The sequence below is a fragment of the Balaenoptera musculus genome, chromosome 1 (assembly GCF_009873245.2).
Source record: "Balaenoptera musculus isolate JJ_BM4_2016_0621 chromosome 1, mBalMus1.pri.v3, whole genome shotgun sequence".
Taxonomy (NCBI): domain Eukaryota; kingdom Metazoa; phylum Chordata; class Mammalia; order Artiodactyla; family Balaenopteridae; genus Balaenoptera; species Balaenoptera musculus.
Genome location: NC_045785.1, coordinates 173,832,928 through 173,844,287, shown reverse-complemented (window position 1 = coordinate 173,844,287; position 11,360 = coordinate 173,832,928). Strand labels below are relative to the sequence as shown.

General features: G+C 31.2%; 1 protein-coding gene across 1 annotated transcript in view; it reads left to right on the top strand.

The window, feature by feature from the left end:
* BRINP3 (BMP/retinoic acid inducible neural specific 3) overlaps positions 1–11,360 on the top strand; it is a 430,978-nt gene continuing 419,618 nt past the window's right edge. The window contains exon 1 of the mRNA XM_036867990.1: positions 1–432. The gene's annotated coding sequence lies outside the window, so the exon portion shown is untranslated. The remainder of the gene's footprint in view (positions 433–11,360) is intronic.

The following is an 11,360-nucleotide window of genomic DNA, read 5'->3' as shown; positions in this document are numbered from 1 at the left end:
GCTCGTTCTGCAGACGAGCAGTGGCAGAGAGTTTAAGACTCCGACGGCTGTTCTACTCGTCTCCAAGAGTTGAGCCACAGTCCCTTTTACTTTGCACCAGGTCAGAAACGTAATCAGCCCTTTAGAGCAGGGACCACCTTCTGATGGGAATCCGACTGGGAAACGCTGGGGAGGCTCTACCCTCGAAGATAAGATGCATGTTTCCAGCTGTGCGAGATACCAACCCGAGGCTTGAAACGAGGAAGAGGTGACCGGGTTTGCTAAATAACCCTCCTATTGCTTACAAATAGTCTAGCCGGTCAAATAGATGTAAGCAAAGAAGAAAGCACCAGGGTATAAAACTGTCACAGCAGCTTCGAAGACAGATGATTCAGATTTGGGGTACTTTTTCTTTTGCGAGCTGTTTAGATTTGGCATCATGCAGTTAAGCAGGTAAGGACTGAATGTCTATATTTTATTGACAATGATATAACCTGTGTTTGACCCCTCCCGTGATAGTTTTTCCCTGTTTGAAGCGATGGAATACATGTATTTTCAAATGGGTCTGCTATGGTGCATAACTTCTTGATATTTGCATTCAAGGACCATTTAAATCCACTTAAATGTTTAACATGCATTCACTTGTATGTTCAAGGTACATTTATTTAAATGTTTAACAATGTTACCAAAATCATAAACTGGGCCAAGGTGAGAGGAAGAAATGGGGAGGGTAGAAGTTAGAGGAAGGAATGTAGAACCCTAATGAAGGATGTAAGCTAGTAGTTGCAGAAATGCCTTAAAACTGTTTCTTGTTAAGATCATAGACCTGAATATATAAAGGAGAATTGGAGAACTATTAAGGGCATCTTCAACTAGCAATTTAATTCTGACTCCTTGAGAGAAATGTTTTGTGGGTATTTTCATGTAATTTTCTCAATTTCAAAAAAAAAATAATCCTTGGGGTAAAGGTGGGTTGGGTTGTCAAATAGGATGAGAAAAGAGCTTGCCCTAAAGCAGTGTTATGTATGACCCCAGTATAGAAATCTTTGGGCTTAGGAAACCAGTTGGAAACTGAAAAATAAAATATAAACACATTTTTTAAATTATGGAAAATCTCTCATAAATAAAGCTTTTTAAAATTCCAGGTTTTGGAGATGTATAATGTTACCAGCCAATAGATTTCTTCCACTGTCAGACGTAACAACAACCCCTAAAAATCTCAATTAAAATGAAAAACACAATTTGAATAAGTTATGTTATTATTATTGATATTGTTTTGTTATGTTTTGCTTACATGTTGAAGGAGTCTGGAGTCCCCACACAGTGAAGCAAAAAAATTTGATAAGATATAATCCTAAAACTATTTCATTTATTTCTAACAGTTTTTCTTCTCTAAGAAATTGTATTCTTTAAGATTTTTCTCTGGAAATAATTTTAGTACTTACATTTATTGACGTAGATCCCTGATCAATAATTTTTCTGCTTGTAAGGCTCACTGATAACATGTTGAAGAAATATGAAAGATAATCGTGACTTTGGGTCATAAAATTGCAAAGTTATGGTGCTTTTCTTAGTTTGACGCAAGAGGTAGTTTTTACTCCACTGGAAAAAGTAATTTGTCAATGAATTCCAATTCCTCAATTCTTTTGCATTTTACCCTCTGGAGTTCTATTGCAGTGAATATACCATTATTATACATTGTATTACATATGTATGCCCACTTTTGGGTGAGTGAAGAAGGTATTTATTTTAAATTACATTGCTTTAATAGTGTTTTTAAATGAAGTAGACATGATACCATATGATTGATTTCATTTATCATTTAATCAGATAATATGTCATTCCAGCTTCTCATGAGATATTTTCTCTTGATAAACTCAACATTGTAATGGAAATGTACATTTTTTATAAAATACAGTACATTTTGATTTTCTTCATGCAGAATGATTGATATATGATAATCAAGTAAATCAAACCTAAGTAGGAAGAAACCATTGGGACTCTAAGAGTGTGTGTGTGCATGTGTGTGTGTATCATATACATACATGCGTATATGAAATTAGCCTTACTCCTAGATTTGTGTGTTTTTAAAATAAAGATGGAATTTCTTTTCAGAATAGTGCCTTTGTGTGTTTCTCTCTACAAGTGCAAAGAACTCAACTGATAGGACTTCAAAACTTTGATGCTCTGTTATCAGCCTATACTTCAGTTTCCTATATTACCTGTTATTTTGATTTTTTTCATATTATCTCCAGAAAGAGTAGTTACTGACTAGAGTGTCTAAAATTTTAATAATTTAGAAAATTAGATATTAGTATTAGAAGTTCAAAGTTCAGACGCAAAGACAAATGTAACGCCCATCCGTGGCAAGTTTAGCACAAATCTTTTATTAAAAAATATCCCAAAGGTGTTTGTATGTTATGATTATGACTTATGATTAACGAGGTCCTCTTCTAAGATTCTTAACAGTTTTCATTTTACCTCCCAGTATTGGGTTATTGTGAAAAGTAGAGAGAGATGGATCTAAGAATCCTTCCTCAATTTTATTTCTAGTTCCACCTCACTAATGCGATCCTAGTAAGGTTTCGTGACTACTCCTTCCAACTCTCATCTCTCACATGGTTGAAAACACCATCTACTTCATAGTGTTTTTGCAGAAAAAGTGACAGAAGAGATGAGGATGCTTTAAAAAGACAAACGTTATGAAAACAAAATGTATTTTGTAAAAGATACCATGTATGTTTGATTTTTTTGTTTGGTTTCTGGATAAAATTCTTTTTCCATGCAAGAAGTAATGTTGACTCAACTGAAAAAAAATTAGTACCAAATATTCTTGGTCTATGTTTTTATGGTGTCTAATGAGTTTACATAGTATCTCTTTTGTTTTGATATTGTGTAGCTAAAAAACAAAAAACAAAAACCACAAGCTTAAAGAGTACACTCCTTAAGGCACATTAGTTCTTATTTACATTGTATTTACCTTGGCTTTAATGAAGTTCTCGGAGAAGAGTCACTTTTACAAAAACAGTTGCTCTTGATTGACTTTTCAGCGTCATTTAGTGAAAGTCTGATTTCTTAGCAGATTTATATTAACGTGTTGATCTCTGTCAGTTTAATTGAAAACAAGATCGAAATATTCTCATATAACAACTTTCATAATGAAGAAACTCGAGAAAAGCCAGAGTTGTAATTTCTGACATTATCAACTCATATTCAGCTTACCAGGATTAATTAGGTGACATCTAGCATTGTTGGTGTTTTAATTTAGCAGCTACATGGATAATTTCATTTACACATTTAGTAGTGTAACTCTGACCAGTTTTTCCATGCACTGCTATTTGGTTTTATGATTTTAATGTTTACAATTCATGAGTTCTAAAGGAGAGCAAAAGAAAAAAAATTGTGTTTAATATTATTGATTGCTAATGGATGATCTTGATTCTTAAAAGAAGGAAATAGTATTAAGATGTTTATTCTATTCTATAAAAGAGTAAAAGATTCTCTGAAGATGAAATTTAATCATGAACACTAATGGCCCTTTTGCTGAAAATATATCTAGAAGTCCTGGCCTAGCTCCCTTTTTTTTTTTTCTTTTTAGCGATATCAAATAGCCACTCAAACCATTTTACACTGGTCATCAAATATCCTCATCAATAACATTTTAAGGCTTTTATTGCTATCATTTCAAGGCATATTTGATGGGTTATTAAGAATATTTATATCCAATTAGTTATTTGCAGACCTATCCAGTTACAAAGTCTCCATAGATAATTATTTCATAAGCTATGAATTAGCTTTTCTATACTTAAGGTTTGAAATAAAGTATTCATGCAAACAGTTCTGGGATATTTCTCAATTTCATATTCAAAGTAACAAATCATGTATAACTAATAGATGCTCTAATTGAAGTAAACAGTTATTTTCTAACCAGTTTCTTTTCTCCCAAGATTAAAAGATATAACTAATATACTTTTAATGAGCTGATTGAATTACTACATATTTTATCATGACATAAATAGTGTTAATTTTGTAACTGTTTATTTTTAACCAGGAAAGCATAAATTCAGATGTGGAAAAATGACATGCAATATAATAAATTAGGAAATCTTAAAGAGTCTTATTCTTCTATATTCATTGTTATTTCTTACAATTCATAATTTCTCAATTTTTATTTTTTAAGTTTAGAGTTAAAAATGGTATTTATCCTCAGTGTAAACTATTTTTATTTATAATTTTTCTTTTAGGAGCATTTGTATTAATGCATAAACCCTAATTTACTCAAATGTGGATGCCTCTAAAAGCACCCAAGGCATAACAAATTTCTTTTAATAGCTGATAAAGGAGCTACCATGTTATAGTTTCAGCAAATTAAATCTATAAAATACATATTTATTGATTAAATTAATAAATATGTTAACATTACATTCGAACGTATTGTAGCTCTCTGCTATATGAGAATTATTGTCTCATAATGGTGTGTTTCCTTTAAATTCCATTATAGATTTATTGTGAAAGAATACTTACAGATAGACTTATTCTTCCTGATTTCTGCAGATATCAGCCAACCTCATCAGGATTGAGCTGTTTTCTATGAACTTTTCTGGAGTTTTGCATTTTGTTAATTTTAAAAGCTATCTCTAGAATATTGCACTATTAAAAAGCAATCTAGCCTTGGGAAGACCAGAATTGAGTAAGCATGCATTTTAGCTTTTCAGTGTCAAACAGTGGTTGTATATAAATACACTACTACTTTACAGATTCATTTAACACTCTCACAACTGAAAACTATAATCTTTAAAACATTTCAGATGATGTCCACAAATATAAGGCAGTTTGGGAAAGTGATTAAGTCAAATCAAGGAGTAAATTTAGCATGGGTTCACTCAAGTATCATAATACAAAATCACATATGTTTATACAGGTTGCTAATCATGTGTCCTTTGTAATTTGTCATATCTTTGATATGCACGCACTTTTAAGATGCAAGTATTTGTAACTGTTTTAATACTGTGTACAGAAGCTCCTTCTGTTTAGCTAAAGTAAATATAGAACAAAAGTTAATTCAATCGTGAAATTCCTAGGGTAGACAATACAGTTGTGGCTTTCCTGTCTTTAGTGTGGCAATATTTCTGATGGTTTGAAAAATCAGCCCCATAAATGTATGCACAGAGATGGTGGAACAGTCTTTTTCAGACGTGAACACCTCAAATAGTAATGAACAAAATCTAAATATTTAGAAGAAAATCATTAAAGGTTGAATAAATCACACAATAAAGTGAACAAATGCTCCTTTAAGATAATTAACCCATACTGTTCTCAAAGTGTTCTTATATAACAGCAAATATATTAATATACAGACCAAGTCTAGCTTACTCAAAACATTTAAATTGAGTGGCTTTACTTGAATTTAAAATGAGAATTTCTGATTATTCATTCAGACCTGTCACCAATATACAAAGTTTCAATACATTATATACATGTGAAAAGTAATATTTTCAAGATTATACTATCAAATAATGTGGAAGAAGACTAAAGTTTCCAAAATTGAATAATCTAGAAAAAAAAATGAATTACCAGTGATCAATGAACAACAGCAACAAACTAGAAAGTATATTTTCTGTTCCTTATTACTAATTTCACTCCAAATGAAGTTTTTAAACAACTTGTTAATTTGAATTCAAAACCTGTCTTGAGTAAGGGACTATGATAGCATGTGAGTTTTTTGGATTTGTAAGAGATACTCTTTCCTACTTGCTGAAAGTTTCACAATCACTTAAAAATAGCACTTTCATTTTTTGAAATGTGAACTAAGAAAAATGAATCCAGTCTTCCCTGTGAATTGAAACTTAAAGTTCATAGCTAAGAAAAAGGCAATCCCAAGCAATTTCTTAAGAAGCACAAAATTCTTCTTGAACCTTTTTTTTTGACTAAAGTACTTGTTTTCAGCATCTTCTCACCTCTGAGTGGTGACAGAGATTCTAGACTTACACCCCTCCTCCCCAACACACACACATTTTTGTAACACTTCTCTCCTTATTTGAGAACTTGTAGATCAAGGACATATTATTGACATTTTAAATGTATAACTATCTTTATATCTCAGCTGAAAAGGTAACGCTAATTATGTTTGAACTGTGTGGAGAAAAATAACTTGCAGCATCCATTTTCCTCTTAAGTGAACTCTAGCAGGTTTTCATGTGTCTCTTCCATCCATCCATGAAATGTGGACATTTTAACACATCTCTTATTTAACCAATCTAAAAGATGAAACAACAAATTACAATCATATGAAGACAGGCCAGAATGAATATGAAAGATCACTCATGTCATTATAACTTTGTAAATCTATCCTTAACAGCTTCTCTTTAAGGAGATCAATTCGGATTTAGAGTAAGACCCAACAACTCCAATATAAACTGCTATGATTAACTATTAAAAATATTTCTTTCTCATCAATAATATTGAATCAGTAAGGTAAACAAAAGTTTAATCTAGCTTCACATGATTCTTTCATGACAAAAGTGATAACAATTTGATATGCTTTACTGTCTTTTAGATGTAGAATTGCAAAGTTCTAAGCTGAAGATAATTTATTTGCTCAGCATTTGAAATTGGACAATTATTAACCGTTTATTAAAAGTTTATCTATTACCAAATTTTGGTCTCAGATAAGTCCTGCAAATATTGATTTCTATGATTATTATTTCGAAGGTATTCCCTGACCAGTTCAGACAATATGATTTTAAAAATTACCACTAGTACACTAGTATGTAATTGATATGCTGGGTATTAGCTAATACTCAACAGTTTCTATGTGTCAGATATAGTAATGCCCCATTTATTTTTCCCTATAATATCCTTCAAAATCTGGCTGGCTCTTTTTATATAAAACCTCTCTTCAAGAATATAGATTTTTAAAAAAATAGGTTTACTTTACTTTACTTTTGAAACTTAGTATCTTAAATTCTTTATATCTCCCTGAATTTGGAGACAGTTTGAGCTATTTTAAAAGTTAAAGTAATATATTGACAAGAGTGGTCCTTGAAGATACCAAATGCTTTCAAAATTCTACGTTGGGGAATAATGGGGAAAGCAGGTGTTCATTGTTAGAAAAAAGTTTAGTTACACAAGGTAGAATATATTGCCAATACCAGGCACTGTAAGGGTAGCTACCATATGCAAATATGGGCCATCCCAGCATCTTTGGCAACTAGGTAAGCTGTGCAAAAGTCCATTGCTGAAGACTCATTCTATAGTTAGAAATACCCAGAGTTCTGACACTCTTTGTTAGCTGGTGGTTCAGAAGAAATTGGAAAACAGCAGACAGAGATTTAACTACTTGCTGCTATATTCGTTTGCTTGTTGTAGATCATGTCTTTTTGTTACTTTTGGTTCTTTTTCAAGAAATATTTATTGGATGTCTGATCAATGGTGTGTGCTAGGGTAAAGCTTGGGAATATAACAATGAAAAGATACAATTGCACTTAAGAGGCTTATGGGTTTTTTGCTATTTGAAGTACACTTTGATTTAATTAATCCACTCAGGCAAATTTAATGCTTGGTCAGTCATTTTATTTTCACACATGTCCAATTTTGATATGGTACATATAATTCTCTTTAAGAGAAGAGGAGGGCTGTCAAATTCCTCGGTATATAGATAGGTCAGTAAAGAAAATATTTTCTATCTAGAGAGTTCAAGGATGACTATTAAGAGAAATGGAGGAACCAGGACAGTTCTGCTAATAAAGTCATAATAATTCTCAGAGTGATGATTTAGTTGACATCTGATTGTGTGGTGATTTTGTTTGTTTGTTTCAATGTTAGCTTTTTTTAATGGAAACATTTTTAATGGGTTATGCCTTTTGATTTTTAGGAATTAAACTTAATAAAAAATCATATTAACATTACAAAAATGCACTTTATAAATTTAATTTTCTTATTCCATCATGTATTTATTGAGGGCCTACCCTGTACCAGGTACTTTTTTGGTGGTACAGGTGCATTAGTGAATCAAACAACACAAATCCTTGCCTCATGTTGCTTATACTGGAATTCATTATTACATTATTACAGGAATTTCAGGAATTATTGCATTATTACAGGAATTATTATTCTGTAAGTTGAATGATCCCTGTAACCAGAATTAGAAGATAGGTTAGGAGTCCATTGACAATGTTTATAACCCACACTCCTAGGTTGAAAAGTTTGAATATTTTCATTTCCTTGCAAATGGATAAAAAGAAACTGAAGATTATTATTTTGAAATTTTAAAAGTTTTCCCTATGACCTAAATAATCAGGATCTTTAAAAAACACTTTTTAATAATTTTACTAAACTTTCTTTGAAACTTTCTTAAATGTACTTCTGTGTGTGTGTGTGTGTGTGTGTGTGTGTGTGTGTGTGACTTCAGAAGATACACTTCCATTTGTGTTTCTCTGTATACTAATTTCTAATTAAAAAGCTCATTTCCTTCTAGGCCTGGTTAACTCCAAAACAAGTTTTAGTCCCCTTATAGATCAAGAGATTGATTTATTGTCCATTTGGACGCCAAACTCCAAGATTTCTGAACTTTATCCCAGTATTATGTCTTAGTCTTAGAATATATTAGTGAGCCTTTATTTACAGTAGTTCAGATGCCTTTGCTGAGCAACAAGTTAGTATTGTACTTTCAATTTTTACTCAGGATCACTATAAATATTTTTTTAAAAAGCATTTCTAAAGCTTTGCAAAACTGTAACTGCAGACGTTGTCCATAGAGGCAGGTGCAAAAGGTTTATTATCTTTGTATTTGCATGGATTTGCACATAGTATGTTTTTTCAATTAACTTTTTCCTCAAATTCCCTTTAAATTTACATTTATGTGACAGACTTCTTTTTACTGACAAGAGATATTTTATTCTCCTCACAAACTAGAATGCTTTTTATTATTGGATCATGCCAGAAAAAGCAGAATCATATTGTCAGTTATAGTAACCATATTAAATCCAGATGTCTGTTACCATTATTTCCACTCCACTCCTGTACATTGATTATTTTAATCTTTATTTTAGGCTGTCTTCTGTTCCTCTGTTTTGGTAGTCAAAGATACTAGTTATAGTAAGGTTTCTGAAGCATTCCTCATATTTTGCTTTAAAATTAGATTTTGTAATCTAAATATACTATTCTAAACATCCTGCATCCAAACTTTGTTCTTTAGTCTGTGGTCACTTTTCTTTTGAATTAAAATTGAGTACAATCTGAATCTTACCAAGATTTTTTTAATATAATCATTTATGTTGAAACACCAAGATATTTTATATTTAAAATGTAAAGATAACCCAGGTTACTCTTGAACTTTGGGCTTTTAAGAAAAATTTCTCCTATGTTCTGGACAGAATAAAAGAATGGAACTCACTTTCTCTTCATTTTTTCTAATCAGTTCTACCATTAGGTAGTAGCATTTAACTTCCTCTTTATTGGTAGGACAAGATTGTATTGACAGGATCAAGAAGGAGATTAGTTCCCTCTGCAGTATAACCTCCTCAGAGGAATACAAACCCTCATTAAGATGGAAAACACTTAAAGCTGTAATTCAGAGGCACTGTATTGCCTGATCAGCTAAATAAAATAAATAATGACAAGGACCCTCTGGAATACAGGTTTAGCAGAGTTAAATGACTAAAAAGATTCACTTCTAAGGCCAGTCTTACAATGTGATTTAAAACAAGGAAGCCCAATTTTTTTTTTAAGAATAAGAAAAGTGAAAAAGTACAATAATAATGCATTACTAGCATACTAAATAATGAAAATCTCTTATAAGCAGACTTAATGAAGCAACTCATAAGGTTAAAAAAATAAAATAAAATAAAAAGGAATTCAAGTCAGTGCATGTTCCAAAACCTTACAATGTGCATGACAGAGTTTTAAGCATTACAGGCCAAAGGGATTACTATGCCAGCCGACCTTTCATCATCTGGTCATAAACAAAGGTGTTTAAGAGGATAATAGTAGTATATTGTAAAATTTAGAAGACAAATGAATGGAAATCCATCCAGTCTGCAGTTATCTTAATAATTTTCAAACCACCATATTGAAAAGAATTGAAGGTAGTTGTTAACCCACCCAAAAGTTTGTCTTTCAAATTCAAAAAGAATTGCTAATTCAGATGAGTGCATTCCATTCTTTCTGTAGTCTCTGAGTGGGTAACCTCAGGTTTCTGTGATGCCTGGAGTTGAAAGGGATTTTTTTTTTTTTTTTTTTGCTTTAGGGATTAGCATTACTTTTAGCTTTTTATAAATTAGTTTTACTTTCTTAAGGGAAAAATGAAAGAATTACCAATTCATAAGGAAAAGAAAAACTTAGTTTTTGGTTTAATTCCTAGATAGACTTAGTGATAAATTGCATAGCTAAAAGTCAGAATGATTTTATTCCCATTTCAACATATTACTGTTTATTTGAACAGATGCACAGACAAAGGTAAAGCAATCACTTCTCTATACCCCTGGTGAGATATAGAAAAGAGAGTGGCAAAATCCTACCTATTTATATGGAATATGGTACACATTATGTAAAACATACAAAATTTTATAACGATGAATTTCTTGACATCTTTACATAATAAAATGCCAAATTCTACTCCATTAGGCTATTTAAAAATTCAATACTTTTAAATAAACAATGTCTAGATTATGGAAGAGCAATTTTAGCTCATTTGAAATCTAAAATTACAGATCATAACTAGAATTTAATTAAAGCCATAAATTAATACATCATTACTAAAGTGAGGATGTAAATCACTGAATAATGGAACTCTCATTCTTTTATTAAATTTGACTATATACTATATGTAGGTCATGAACATTCAAAGATGAAAATCCATATGCACGTGCATATAAGAAGATAAGCATTATATTATCCATATGTGTTTGAATAAGGTCTTCAAATTGAATACTTGAGTTTAACTGGTGTTCTTGAAAAGCTATACCTTTAGAATTATTTTTGCTATATCCAGGGATCTTCCTTGCCAAAAGTTACTATAAAATATAACATATATGTATATTTTTAGCAGTAGTCCTGAGTTTTCACACTATTGTTCCTTAAAGTAATCTTATTAGAAATGATCCTCATATTCTTGTCATTATTTAGCATGTTTGGGAACATAAGAAAACTGACCTTATATAAAAATTTATCATTACATTTCAACAGAATATTAAAGTCATCTCATTCCACTGAAATGTTATTATTTCTCCCATTGTGAGATACCAATTCTGTTTTATGTATGTTGGATAGTATTTTTTTCTTTTAGTAAAACTATAAAGCAATTTATAACAAGATTGAGTAATCAAGCCTATTGGATTAATCTTACAGTATCTCTGAACAGCAGATAGGTAAATTAAATCAGT